Consider the following 14,820-nt stretch of genomic DNA (forward strand, 5'->3'; position numbering starts at 1 on the left):
AAAAATACTTTATTGCCACCAATTTAAAACCATAAACATGCTTTGAATCCAATTCAATATATTTCTTATTTGTTCCTGATTCTCTCTTGTTATTATTATTAGAAGGCATAAATTTCCAGCAAGGCTTGTACTTGACAAGGCTCCATTATTTGCACATGACAAGGTTTATCAAAAACAGTTGGATTTTTATGAGGAGTCTTTAATGTTTCCTTCATAAAATATAAATAAATGAAAAGGATTAGATGGAGGAAGCAGAATATAATTCATCACCAATGTGAAGCAGAAGGAGCAGGCTGCAGATGGATGAATTGAAGAACATGGTGACTGGAAATCGCTCTCTCAAATGTCAGGGAGCAAAGAGCATAATAAAGGAACATTGACTTTTCTTGCCATTTCAAGGTGTCTTTAAATGTACAAAATACAGAATCTCCCTAAGATGCAAACCCATGCACAAAACAGTTGTACAGTTGTCCACTTTTTTGGTTGATTTTTTTTTCATGGTTATGGAATAAATTAAAAGACCAGAAACTTAAAATTAAATTTGCTCCCTGCAGTTAAAGAACAATTAGGAGGTAAAAAACTTTTAAGGTGGCAGTGCCTTACTATGTTCACCATCACCCTCATGTCAGTCAGAAAAAAATCCATTAAATTGCCTTGTATTCCCATAAAAACTGGTGGTGGAGACAACAACCCACATTCTTTCCTAACCAAAGCTAAAAAGTCGTCCTGCAATCCTACAGCAAGTCCATGAGATTACTTCTGTTTACCACTTATGCTGTGCCACATGAAGAAACTCCAGGAATGAGGTTGTTCTCTCACAGAGCGTAATGGCATATGCAAATTAGGTACATGGTAATTGTGTTTATTTGGAAAGCATTTACAGAGGAAGCCACAAAAGTCTGATAAACAAATGGTCATAAGCATGAAGTATTGAATGGCTCCAAAATCTATCTTTCCAAGCCCAGGCTCCTCTTTCCAGCACAACTGAATTTCCATTTCTCTTGAAACTCTACAGTTTGGGCTTTCACTTTTGGTCCAATTCAGAATGAAAATATCTTTGCATATGGTAAAAATTGTAATGTTTAGTTTCAGTAAGGTAAATATAAAAGCCAACACACACACAAAATATTTCAATATAGCAGAAAGTCAAGATACCTTAATATCAAAAAAAGAGTAAAAGTATATTTATAACCAATTATTTATGGAGTTTTCCTTACTAAGTTCATCAAAGCCACTCTCATGTTCTCTTCTGGTGACACTGGAGTGAAAAACTTCTCAAAATGATACAGTTTGAACAGGGCATTTCCAAAAACTTTCCTGAAATAATTTCCAAGAACTTTCCTGAAGTAAAAGCTGATGGTCATCATAGTTATTTAGGGTGGTAAGCATTCAGTTCTTAGATGCAAGTGCTATGCAAATCCCTTTGCAGATGAATTGTGAAAATACTACTTTACATTAAACCAAATGAGGGGTGCTCTGTATTTTTTCCAAAGCAAGCAGAAAGACCCTCCCCTAAGCTGATCTCTTACTACCCCATAAGCTTACCTATAAAAGCTTCTGGCTTTTATCTATATGAGGTGTGTCTTTCTTCCCACACCTACACAGGACTCTGCCTGTCAGTACTAAATCTGTTTCCAGCAACAAAGGAGTCGAGGGAGAATGTCCTTAGAGACAAAGTGAATTATCCAGAAGAACTACGAAAGCTTAAGTTAAAATAATGGCTTACAGAATGATGGGTACAAGATGGAAAGAGACTGTCTCAAGGAGATAAATTTTGCTAACAGTTTTTCCACAGTGAAAAGGCATATATTACATTTAAACAACCCTCTGATTCACTTGTGTGAGAGCTGTAGTAGAAATCCAATAGAGAAACATTTTCTGGCACTTTTACATCACACCCTCTAAGCAGGAGTTAAACTTCAAGCGTTAATGGGCAAGCCAAAGAAAAAATTAAACATTTTATTGTCAAATTTTAGAATTAGTTCAGAAAGATTAATTATGTGTTTTCTTCTTTCCTTCATTTCAGTATTGTCATTTTAGATCTGGATCCTACAAGTTTTGTACATGTAGTTTGCCATACAGGCAAAGCTGAGATAGCATTATGGTTTGCAGGATCCATGCCTTACATTGCAAGTTCTTCATGCACTATTCCACCAGTACTAAAGAGAGAAATAATTAATGGGACATGGGAGAGATGCAGGTGCCACTTAAGGTAAACTCCTTCCCAGAAATTTCTTTTGATGCAGGCTATGTAGCATTGCATTGCATTGACTAACTAAATCTCTGCATTAATCAAATCTATCTTTTATTCATGGATCTGAGCATTTTAAATTGTTGGAAATTAATTGTGACCTCCTGGTACCTCTCCCCCTACCAGGCCATGTATTAAATATGTTTTATATGCCCTGATTTAATCAAGTTGCACAAATCTGACTCAGACGATGATAGAATCTGACCAGATAGCCTTATTATTTGTTTTGGACTGTTGACTAAATCTTTGGCACAACCTGTACTGGATTATAGCATGGATCAAAACAAGGGGGAAAAAATGGTGCCATGAAATGATATTTCAATATATGGGAGAGCACCTACATCTAATCTGCAGGCATGCTGGTTATAAACACATGGCAAACCCCAGCTCTAGGCAGTATGGGAAGGCTTTCGTATGTGCTGTACACAAAGGCACCAGCATTACATTTGCTTTTGCTTCTCCTTCTGATCATTCAAAAAAACACAAGGCTGATACAGTTTAGCCCCTCGTACTTGTTTCTGGATGTAGAGCAATGATTTTCATGAAATCAAAATTAATGAACTCACAGAGTACTGATATTTAAAACAATATGCAATGAAGACATATTAGAGGCTGCAATCTGGGATTCATTCCCATTCAAACGAAGCAACTAATTAATTGAGAGGAGTCAGCAGACAGAGTTCAGCAAAAAATAATTGTTATTCTACAGGTGACCACAGCTGTCCTTGTGACTCTTTTATCAAAGAGGGACCTCAGTCATCGTCTCTAGTTGTAGCCTCTGCTGACATTCTGTATGTCAAGAAAGTGCCATATGTGATGTCTCTGGAACATCTGGGATCCCTGGGGCAGGGAGTGAAATGCAGAAGTGACAGGGGAGAGCTGATTTATGCCCTTACTCTCTCCCTGCATTAGACATTAACAGATTGTGCCCACTCCTCACCTTGTACAGAGACAAATACCAACCACTGAACCACCAAAAGAGTGAACACGGGAGTAAAGTTAAACCAGAGCAAGCTCAAGGCTCCTCTGTGCTCTGCGCTGAGATTTGTCACAGCAAGAAGGTCTTAGGTAAAAAGACAGGTGTTATAGTGTGGGCAGAGCATGTCTGACACACAGTGGAACAGAGAAAAGGTCAGGCAGAATTAAGTGGACAAAAAAAGCACAAAGAGACAGGTGGACAACTACCTTTGTTACAGAAAAGGACTAGAAGGGATCAGTTTGGAGGAGCTACAGTTAAACTGGATGGGTTTTTGTCTATTTGAACTCAGCTGAAGGGGTTTTCCAGAGCCAACTCAGTACATTGCACAAGGTAAGCTACGTTCCAGGACATGGAGGACAGGGACTGATCCAGTTTGTGCGAGTTCTCCTTAGACATATGGACTCATTGCTTAGCAGGACCAACCAGATACACAGGAAGCAGGCTGCCAGTGCTACACACACACCATCATCACCTATTGCAGAAGGCATTTGCTATCTCGGAATATCACAGTTCACGAGCAACTACTGGGCCACGTCCCCTCCCGCGCCCATCCTGCCACACTGGTAAGAAGGTCACTGAACAACAAGCAGAACTTAGAGTAGCAAATCTGAAAGCTTCATAAAAATGATTGCACTGTGAGTTGAGTTCCTCATGCCTCAGTCTGCCACAAGAGCACAGGAAGAATCTGGAATCATTTTTGTGCATTTCTTCTGAATCCTCATCACATAAATGGCTTTATTACAAACAAGGATGAGCCACCTCTGAGACTGCCTCTCTGTTTGTGGCTGTGATTTGTCACTATTTTCATTCTTAATAACAGGTTCACAGATTGAATCAGGGAATACAGAAAAACATCTCAGACCATCTGTTTAGAAGGTATATTTCACACCCTAGGGCTGATTCAAGAGCTAGTAAAGAGGTGACAGCTTCAGTCTAGCTCTTAAGATCTTCCACTATTGCTTTAATGGTAAACAAAAGCAGCCTTTAGCTCCAAAATATTTCCTCAGTCGGAAAGTAGAGGTGATAGTCATATATTAGGGCTCAGATTCTTCCCCACTAATCATGCCAGATATCAGTTCATTCCTTGCATAATCTGTTATTTAAAGGGGATTCCTTATCAGCTGGTGCATTGTCATGGGCAGGATGGGAATCCTATACACTCTAAACCAAGTCCGTTTGTATGGAATGAAAAGGAAATGCATGTGAAAACATTATTAATTATTATTATTATCATCATTACCACCATCATCCTGCCTACATAAAATTATGTATTGATCAGGACATCACTGTTTTCTGTCCATAAAAATTGCTTTTCCTCTCTAAGGATTGATTAACATTTTGCAAATTTTGTACAGAGCTGTATCTGGTCTGTGGACACATTTCCATAACCTGAAAGGGTGTTTTTAAATAAATGAACTGTGGGTATTTTCATTAGCAGTCTGGTAAACTGGGATCATTTCCAGAACAACAAGAAAATATTTGATTTAGGACAGTGATTGTTCACCTTGGTAATACAATTGTACACTAAAGACATCCAGTCATGGCAAAGTCATCTGTCCCGACAAGACACCTTGCTTTGCATATTGCTACTGCTTTAAATGTGCCAAAGGCACTTCTGAACAAACCAGCCAGAGCTCAAGAAGCTCTGTTCTACTGAGAGCTACAGCAATGCTCAGCTTCAAATGAGGGCAGGTTTGATTTACTGACGGTCTGTGTGCCAGACAGAAGTTGTGCAAGAGATAACTAATATACAAAGCTTTGCAAAATACTTTTCTTAAAAGCAAGCTTCCAGACGGGAAGAAAAAAAAATAAAGAAAAGCCCTATAGTAATAGAGGTTAAATTAAAAATTCATTCAGGTAATATTTTGCAAACTATTGAACAGCTGTTCCACAGTGACTCAGAAAGCTGCAATTGCTATTTGCCCACTCCTAAAAACCCACTTCTACACAGGCAAAGTTAAGGGAAAATGCATTTGGTTCAGAGTATGTTCTAGTTTGTTTTCGAATTTGACAATTAAACATCACCACTATAAGCTTGTTGATCAGAGTGCTGCTTTCATTGCCTCTTTTCCTGAAACCTGAATCAGAACAACCCCAAAATAAGGTAACACCAATTTAACCGCAGCAGTATTGTCCTGCCGTACATTTATACAAGTTTGTATGGGTTTGCTTGGAAGGCTGTGTTCATATATCAAGCCTGGAGACTTGGCTTAAGAAGACACATAAATAAATGGCATGTGCCCCCCTCCAAACTTTTGGCTGGAGGGAAACCATTGAGTGCTTTGAAGTTTCTTATAAAATGTAGAAAGCAGTACCTGATTCAAAGTGCAAATATGCAGATTAGAATTCCTCAGGTATTAAGCTCTTCTGGCTCACAAATTGTTTGTGTTTGAACGCAGTCTAAAGGAAAGGAAAATAAAAAGAGCTGTACCATAACACTTTTTCATGACACAATTTTGGAAACCATTCCAAATTCCTGGGTTTTTCACCTAACAAGGAGTCCTTTTAGCATATGTTGGAAGCTGTTGTTTGATATCTGTATATTTTATGCTAATTTTCTGCAGAGAACAAACTACGTAGCCATAATTTCTACAAGAATTTTAATTACCTGTCAAATTATTTTGTGTTTCACCTGGGGCAGGTGTGAGGGTATTTTTTATCTTACTTTTGGTGCTGTTCTCAAATTCTGGTTGCCACCATTTAAGAAATGTTAATGATGCTAATGAACACTAAAGGTCAGACACTTAGCTTGTGTAAATTATTACAGCTCAGTTGATTTCTGCAATTCTACTGATTTACAGTTACTGAAGACCTTAAGATCCTGTCATTGCAATTTTTTAGTGTTGGCTATAGATTTTATTCCATACATTCAGCTGTTTAGAAGTACTTCCAGGGTCAAGTGAAAATGTAGGATGATGCAGTGAATGTCAGTAATTGTGAACAAAATCAACTGTTCATATTCATTTCCACTTGCATTCATGGCTACATAGTTTTGATCCCAGTTTTTTGGGGGAGTTTTGAGTTATTTTCTAATTTTAATATGAACACACACAAAAAGGTGAACCTCAGTTTAAACCCTTCAAATCTGCAACCAAAAAATGAACAGGACATTACACATGGCTTCAACTAGCAAGCTCCAAACTCACTGGTTTTGATCTGCACACCCCTACACTTTGAGTATGAGACCAATCTGTAATTTAAATATAAAATCATCATACAACAATCTCAGAACTGAGGCAATATATCAAAAAATAAAGTAGATAAACTCTTTGGAGAAATGTAAATGCCACTGCATTTTCGCAAAACTCCTAAACATTCAGTTTCATCCGGGTTCCTGGTTTCATCCTGGTTCCTGATTTCATCCTGTTTGACTCATCTAAGGATGTGGGGTTACCCTCATGCAGGACATCTGAGTCTATGTCATGTGTGTTGGGTCATGATTCCAGTCCTCAGGTGAAAGCCCACTGCACTGACCAGGAGTGACCACGACCTCTGTTCCCCGTGTCCACTGATCTCACATGAAAGGGTTCTCCAGGGCAGGGCTGCCAAGCCTTTCCAAATGAGTCTGAGTTTTAATGGCAGGTCTCAGCCACCCCCATGACACAATTACCTGTGAGAAAATTCCTCTGCGTTTGCTCTTCAGCAGGAAGTGGAGGAGGAGCAACATGGAACTCTGCTAAGCAAAACAGTGAGTCATCTGAAAAAAGAAGTGGACACATAAAGACTGTTGGCTAATAATTCTGCATAAGACCCAGGCTTTCTTGAAATGGTCATCTAAAAGCATCATAAGATAAATCAATGCACCCTAAAGAAGACTAGCTCTTCTGGGATTAAAAACAAATCAGAGATTTTACCATCGGGGTAAAATTTAAAACAATTCCCCTGAAGTATTCATAAATATGGGACAAAATGGCAACTTCCCTTTTACATCAGGATAGAGTCAAAATGATAGTGAATTTTCCCTCTTACTCTCATCAAATAATGAAAGACTTAAACCAGAAAAGAAAGTAAGCGATTCAATGTGAAATACTATAAAGTCACTGATTTGAGTCTGGCAGAAGAAGGATTTGAATATAGGTACCTGACAACTCAGAAAAATTTTTTACTTGAGAGGTTAAGGAGGAATAGTGACTGTGCAAGCACACTCACAAATTTATTTCTGGAGAAATAAAACCAAAGTATTGATGAAAATATTTGAACAAAAGTTTTGGTCAAGAAATATATATTTTTTTAATCAAAAAAGATACCCCTCCAACCCTCAAACCCCATATACTTCTACTGTTTTCATCATTCTTGAGAAACGTCCAACTAACCCTAGTTCTGAAACACCAGAGCACACAAGTGCACTTCTAAAGCACTTTTCAGGGAATTACTTTCTGGCAACCTGAAAGCTCAGGTGTCAGTGCTTCTGCGTGAAGACACCTATTGCTGAAGGTCTAAGACTAGATAAAGAAATCAGGTCTTTGAGTCTTCTAGTTTGAAGTTTTTACTTGTGTGTCTGTCACAAGATCTTTCCTACCCTATAAAAAGTGGAGGAGAGCATCAAAGACTGTGGGATGAATCAGATAGGGAAGAACCAGTCTCTGCTGCTGCTGCACTTAGATATGAACAGTGAGTCCATAAGACTCCTGCCCACCTTCTTACCTTAGCAGAATGTCACTGCAGTATTGGCTTATGTCAGAAAAGGCAATTAAGGTAGAATTTACTTTTACAATAACAATTAGCTTTTCTGAAGAATATTCAAAGTTATATTTAATGTTTTAAGTCCCCGGATCAAAACTGAAGGAATCAATTATTTGCCTTGTCCTTTTTGTTGATTTCATTTTCTTTACCCCCAGCTTAGGAATATTAGCCTGCAGCAGGCTGTGGTAGTATAAAATGTATTGGTTCCCCCAGTGCAAGGGTATTTTTTAAAAAAAAGCAATAACACCAAGAAGAATGCGCTCAGCAAAGAAACAATGACTCTGGGTGGATGTGTTGGTGTTTCTAAGTAGGGCCTGACATAACCTGGTGCTAAAGATACACACAGTATGTTGTGAGTGGGATTTCATAACACAACTTGAAGATCAATGACTGCAACCACCTTTTTTTCCGAAGGCATCAGAAATCCTGGAGAAGAAAACATTTTCAACGTAACCAAATGGGTTATGTAAAGGATCAGACAAAGCTGAGATGTATTCCTAAAATCTTTTTTGAAGAGAATGATCAGTATTAGCTTAGAATTATACCAAAATAGGCTTAAAAGCTGAACAGTCATAAACTCTACTTTTAAAATAAGATCATTTCAAGGAGACCTTGGTTAGGAAAGTGTAAAGGGCTTGAAAAATTTCTTTCACAACTTTTAGAATCTGGGAACATAATTTTGTTAGAGATGCCTTCTATCTCCCTCTGAGACAAGCCCTGACCTACCTGCTGGCTGTGTACTCTGGCACCAACTCTGTACCTTGTAAAAAAACTGTTGTACATAACAGGTATTTGGACTTTTGTTACTATCCCTAACGAGGACACATGAGCATGGAATATGCATTTTAAACCAGCTTCTTTCTCCCCTTTCCCAGGGAAGGCACAAAGCTGCATTTTACACTCTCTACTCAGGGAAGCTGCAGGAATCCTTGAGCTGTGGACAATTTGACAATTTGTATGTATTACTGTTGTCAGAGCCATTTTTGACTCTTCTCTTCAGTTTTCTCACCCTACAGGTGAGAAAAAAGGCAGGCCTTTTTCCTGTCTCTCCCAAAGCTATGCAACACAAGAACTTTGATGGTAGATTATTTTAGCTTAGCTACCTTTAGTCCTTAATCTGCATAAATGCGACCAAAAAATGGAAATGCACATTGTCCTCTGGAACCCATGACAGTCTGCTGGAGCTCTTCTTTTATTTCTATCAGTTTTAGATGAATAACACATGTTAGTCAGACTTCCATACCTCCCACTGTCATTCACACCTTGCCCTCCCAGAGCTCCTGCTGTGAGGCAACATGGCACAAGGAAATTTAGGTATAGTCACATATCATGTTACCACAGTTCAATAGTGCAAAATTAAAACAAAAGCCTGTCATTTCAAATTAAACTAATTTAAACAAAAAGAGCTGGCAGCAGGATGTAGAGATAACAACAGACTGGAGCATAAGAAATTTTGAGTTGTGTCAGACTGTAGATGCTCAGTGGTAGGTAACAAGGAGACCACAGACACCAATTAATCCTTCTCCAATACACCACCAGCCTATTGCAGTTGTTGAATATATCCTACCACTAATAATCTCGTGAAATGAAATGCTGTTCTACACTTAGAGAGACACCAGGAAAATATAGCAATAGCAGTTTGACCCTAATTATTTCAAGGAAACCCCAAGAGCAGACCTCTGCCACATGACACAGTATAAAATATGCACAGGAGAAAACCAGGGAAGGAAGATGGGGAGAGGTTAACTCATTTGGGCACAGCTCACAACTGGGTAGCTTTTGGGCCAATCCCATCTCTCAGCTCAGAACAAGGGCACACTGAAGATATGTGTGTCTATCCCCAGCATTGTACATCTCTCTTAAAAACTGCACTCAATCCTGCCATTTCCTTTGCAGACAAACCACTCCATTTTCTCACACTGAGGAAGAAACACCTGCTGTGCAGCCTCTGTATTTCACCCTGTCTTCCTTCCAATCCATGCTCAGAGCCAGGAGGAGTCTCAACTAACCCTTCAACATGGTCACGCATGAAGCAACACCTAGTCAAAGGTGAAATTCTATGATGGCAACTACAGGATGTTTTACCCTTCCTTCTAGTCAGGACATTGTAGCCATAATTATTATACATTACCCTTTCCGATACAAATCACTACTCACCAATGTTGCCTGGGGGGAAAGTTTTGGATAGAGAATCTCCAACATATCTGCCTGTACTTATTGCCATTACAAAGTTCACAGTGAGAGGAGGAGGCCAGAGCACCTCTGAGGGTTCTCAGGACTGGTTGCACAAACGCTAATGAAATACCATTAATCACAGCCCCAGCCATTGCAGACTTGTCAGCACAGGAGGTTGCAGACTACCCACAGCAGGTAGAGAGGTTAGAAAAACATGTCACAAGAAGGTACATGTATGACCTTTCCTGAGTCTGCAGTGTCGGTCAAAATATTTTTGTGCTGTGGCTAAACCGGAGATGGGAGGAAAATGCCATGGGGAGAACATCTGCAAAACTTAAAATGACACAGTCTGGGGGATTTCCATGGTTCCACTCTCCACCTTTCAAAGACCTGAATGGGAAGTGTTTCTCCATCCACTTTGCCTCAGCACCCCTATAAACTGCACCTGCAAAGGAGCCTTGCTTTTTAAGTATTTTGCATGCAAAATGTGGCAGAGACAGAACTATTTCTCGCTGCCAGCCTTCAAGGCCAGGTAAAAGTCTTATAAGCAGGAACTACAATATCATGATGGGCAACAGCTTTACTTATTTGTTGTACAGTCTTCTCTGCACCTCCTGTCACAGCTGTGGCAGACACACAGCAATCCTACGCCTGCCCCAGGCGATCTGGCACCTGATAAGGTTTCACTGCTCACTCTGGGCTCAGGTTCACTCAGGTACACTGGTGTGTATTTGCCCACAGTCAGCAGATACTCCGGCACAGTCTAAACCAAAAGCACACTCCTGGCCTCTTGTTACTATTCTGGACACCTCATTATCATGAAGGAATTTAGTATCTCTGGAGCAGATCTGGTAAAGAAGGGAAGCCTTTACTGTTCTCCCGTGCCAGATAAAGTGTCCTGGAACCCGCTCACAGATGCAGACTCAATCAGATAGAAGCTGCACCCCCATCCCAGGTTTTCCCTGACAAACACAAGCAGATGTAGATGACTGATTGAAAGGGTAATTTAATACGAGGTCCCTTTCCTAGTGTTCCCATAATATTTGAGGGCCAGTTTAGAAGCCGTGGAGGATACAGTTGTGAAGGCACACAAAGGCTATTTTGGGAGCCTGAAAGAGGCTTGATTTGTCTGTATAACAAGTCAAAAGTAGCCATTTTATAGCAAATATGAGTTTCTGGGTTTGTATCTCAATATTTGACAAGCTTGGCTTATTTTCTTTTTCTATCAGAATGGCCTGTGGTTTTCCTCTGTCCCCAAGCTACCGTATTCTGAAAAACTTAAGAAAGAGTTACGCACATTTCCTCCTATGTATAGTTACAGTGGGAAAAGACTATAGTGAAATGTAAGATAGTGAGGAAAATATATATTTCTGTAAACCATGTTTCTAAGTCGTTTGGGGGACTTTGTTAACAGGAGACAGTGCTCAGTAATGTCTTTTATTTGTTTAAATTTATTGTGATACAACTTCTTTTGGTTAAAAAGGCCAAATTCACAGATTTTTTTTTTTTTGTACACACTTTCAAGGGATCATTCAAAAATGTTTTTAAAAAGAAACAGAAAGACTGTATTCAAAGAACATGCACAAGAGAATTAAGTATTTCATATGGGATACAAAGAGAAAAACAGTAATTTGTAAACTGTGAGATAAAAAAAGATATCAAGGGAAGTGGGATTGCCTTATATAACAAGCTTTGATTGTAAATGAAATGTCTGGGCAGGATGTTTAACTGTAATAAATTGGCTGTTTGGGTCTTTGCTGACATATCTTTTTAGCTTTATTGACATTAGCTATATTTGTATGGAACTTTATTGTATGGGAAAGAGTTTCTTGTCTGAAATTTGAAAAACTAACAGTACAAGCATCTTGAAAGCACAGAAGATGCTGTTGGAGAGAGACTGAGAAGGCAAGGAGAAAAGAGTTGAGTCTCTTGCATGCAAGAAAATCACAAAGACAGGAGATGGAATGTGGATATATTTAATTGCATTTCAAGCAGGATAAGCATTTTGCTAGATTTCTTTTACTGGCCATTTGTAATGTAGTAAGAAAAGGGAGGAGGGAGAATGAACCCTCTCCGTATTGAATTATTGTAATCTGAGTCACCAGTGAAACCAAAGGATTAGACTTCGACTGTGGTTAGGAATGACATTCCTCTCATCCAGCCCTAGCATTTACCGCTAAATGAACAACAGCTCTGCCCTCAAATTCCAGGAATATGGAAGCAGTTCATCAACCAGGGTCTGGAACAAGCCTAAAGGTTACATAAAAGAATCAAATAACTTTCCAGTCTGTTCAATTCAGCTCTTTGAAGAAATTCAGTATTTTCATATTCTTTTTCTTCTTGGCTATTCCTAGTTGAAATTTACCCCTCCACATGTTGAATTCTTTTATTTTTACCAAGCAAGGTTCAAGAACCTACCCAACACTCAGACCTTTGGGAGATGTGGCCCTTCCAGTACTTCAGTGAACCTCGCAAGGCCCTGGGGAGTTGTGTGTGCCCAGAGGGGAGGGCAGGTGGGAGCAGGAAGACTGCACAGTGCTGTCCTTTCCTCCCCAGTTCAGCAGAGAGGGCTCACTACACTTTTCCCATCCCATTCCTACTCTCCTCTGGTTGAGGAACTTTCCCACAGCATGGGTAATGGAAAAACCAATCCTTTTCACTCTGAATTTCACACCACAGGGCTTCTACTTGAAAATCTGCCATTGGAGAGTGGAAGGATCTGTCCATTTAGGGAAGAGGTTTATGTTTGGAATATGGCCAGTGACACCTTTCTCCAACCAGGCTGACACAAGGTAGTCACAAATGCTCACTCTGCAGGTGTGGTCTCACTTTTACAATGGCAGAGTTCCTCCCTGTCCAGGATTTTAAGTACTTTCTCAGCTCAGAGATGATAATTTTCATGGCAAGACTAAAGAAACAATGGGAAAATCTCAACACTCCAAAGCACAAAAGAGAATATACATCAAACACATCCGGAAAGAGATCAATGCTGCTTCAGTGGGTCCTGTGTCATAGTAGCTTCAGTTTCTAAAATGAAATATTAGGGGCCAGAACAGATTAGAAAAGACTTATGGGGAAAGGATGATCAAGTTACTAGAATTTCTACCTTCTTTCTTTCAAAACCCACACTTTTTCCTTGCAAACAGGATGGCTAGAAATTTATCCCCAAATGTAGTAAGTACATGAAATGCATAGCCTTTAATGTGCAAATTCTATACTGCACAAGGGAGTAACTAATGAGTCTGTATTTTAATGAATCAAGTTAAAATGGCAGGGTGACATATCTCATTTAGGGGAATGAATTCTTAATGTCACTGTAAGATGAGCCCCTCCTTCTCCTGGGAAGGGAAGACAATATTGGTTTGGGTTGAAGTCCTGCCTTTTTTGTGTTTGCTGCAGATTTTCCACACTGCTTGGGAGCTCTCCATGGATCATACCCTTCTGAAAAACAACGGCAGCTTTTGATCAGAGAAGTTAAAGAACATAAACTCAAGAACTACACAGCAAACAAAGATGAACAGTACAAGCCCTGCCATGGGTGCCCAGCCCCCTGAGGGAGCAGGGTGGGCACAGGCAGCTGCCTGGCACAGCCCAGGGACATCTCTGCAGCCAGAAAAGCAGCATCAGGCCCCTGCCCTCCAGAGAACAAACATCCTTCACGGTCTCTCTGCACCTCCCATTTCTCCTACAAAACATTCCCTACTACCAAACACCTTCACATGTCCCCCTACCATGAGCTGCTCCTCACATGACTCTTCCTAACCCACAGGTATTCCCAGAAGCAGGTCTTTGCTCCCCAGAAGGGTACTTTATGCCTGATCTTCTTAATGGTTCAAAGAAAATCTTTAAATCCATGGTAGAAAACAATCACCCTAATCCTTACCATCTCTTTCCACATTTTTACATTGCATTGGGAGTGGGTAGAGGGGACCTGGCAGCAGGGATGTGCGGCTGCCTGGCCCTCAGGGAATTCGGTGCTGCCCATGGGAAAAGGCATTGAGGACAGGGTGGAACTCTGCCTGACAGCCAAGGAAAACATGTGAGAAACTTACTTCTGTCCAACTCTGAGCATTACTCAAGACAATGATCTGCCCAGTTAATTAACCCAGAAATCTGAAAGGATCTGCACTAAATTCCTGCACACTGCGTCTCAGGCTCCAGTAAATTCTTGATTCACATTGGCAGGTCTGATCCAAATCCCAGTAAAGTCAATATGAATCCTTCTATCAACTTCCCTGCACTTTCTGAGTTATTTCAAAACTCCACTGACCACACAACTTTTCTCAAAGCAGTATTTAAAGGAAAAGTGTATTTGTACCATTATGCTTTCATTCTCCCACCCACAGTAACTACATAAGATTAACACAAAACTTCTATAATTCAGTTTACTGAGATGCTATCAGACAATCATTTGCTTGCAGACAATATTGCAAGAAACAAGAACTGATTCAGTAAATTTTAATATTTCTTTTCTAGTCCTGGCTGGTTAGCAAAGTTTTGAGCAGCCAGTAATGGACAGGATACCCAGTGCCCAGCAGGCACATGTGATTGTCACTGACTGAAGGAAAATGATCCCTCAGGATTCTGTAAACAGTGCTCAAAACATGGCAAGGTGCTATGGACAAGCATTTAAGTAATCTCTGCCGCTAGGAAGTGAAAGAGGCTGGAATCATCTGTCTATGAAATGGGAGCGGGGAAGAGCAAGGCTTTGATTTACTGAGTGGGAAGGACT

The 14,820-nt window shown here is 39.9% G+C and overlaps 1 long non-coding RNA gene across 6 annotated transcripts in view; it reads right to left on the minus strand.

Annotated features, from left to right (window-relative positions):
* Positions 1-14,820, minus strand: part of LOC138114887 (uncharacterized) — a 36,840-nt gene that overhangs the window by 9,834 nt on the left and 12,186 nt on the right. For all 6 annotated transcript variants that reach the window (XR_011152865.1, XR_011152861.1, XR_011152863.1 and 3 more), the window contains 2 exons: positions 6,841-6,927; positions 5,546-5,630 (listed from right to left, as the gene is read on the minus strand). This is a non-coding gene — a long non-coding RNA (uncharacterized lncRNA). The remainder of the gene's footprint in view (positions 1-5,545; positions 5,631-6,840; positions 6,928-14,820) is intronic.

The sequence above is a fragment of the Aphelocoma coerulescens genome, chromosome 9, assembly GCF_041296385.1.
Source record: "Aphelocoma coerulescens isolate FSJ_1873_10779 chromosome 9, UR_Acoe_1.0, whole genome shotgun sequence".
In the NCBI taxonomy this organism is placed as follows: domain Eukaryota; kingdom Metazoa; phylum Chordata; class Aves; order Passeriformes; family Corvidae; genus Aphelocoma; species Aphelocoma coerulescens.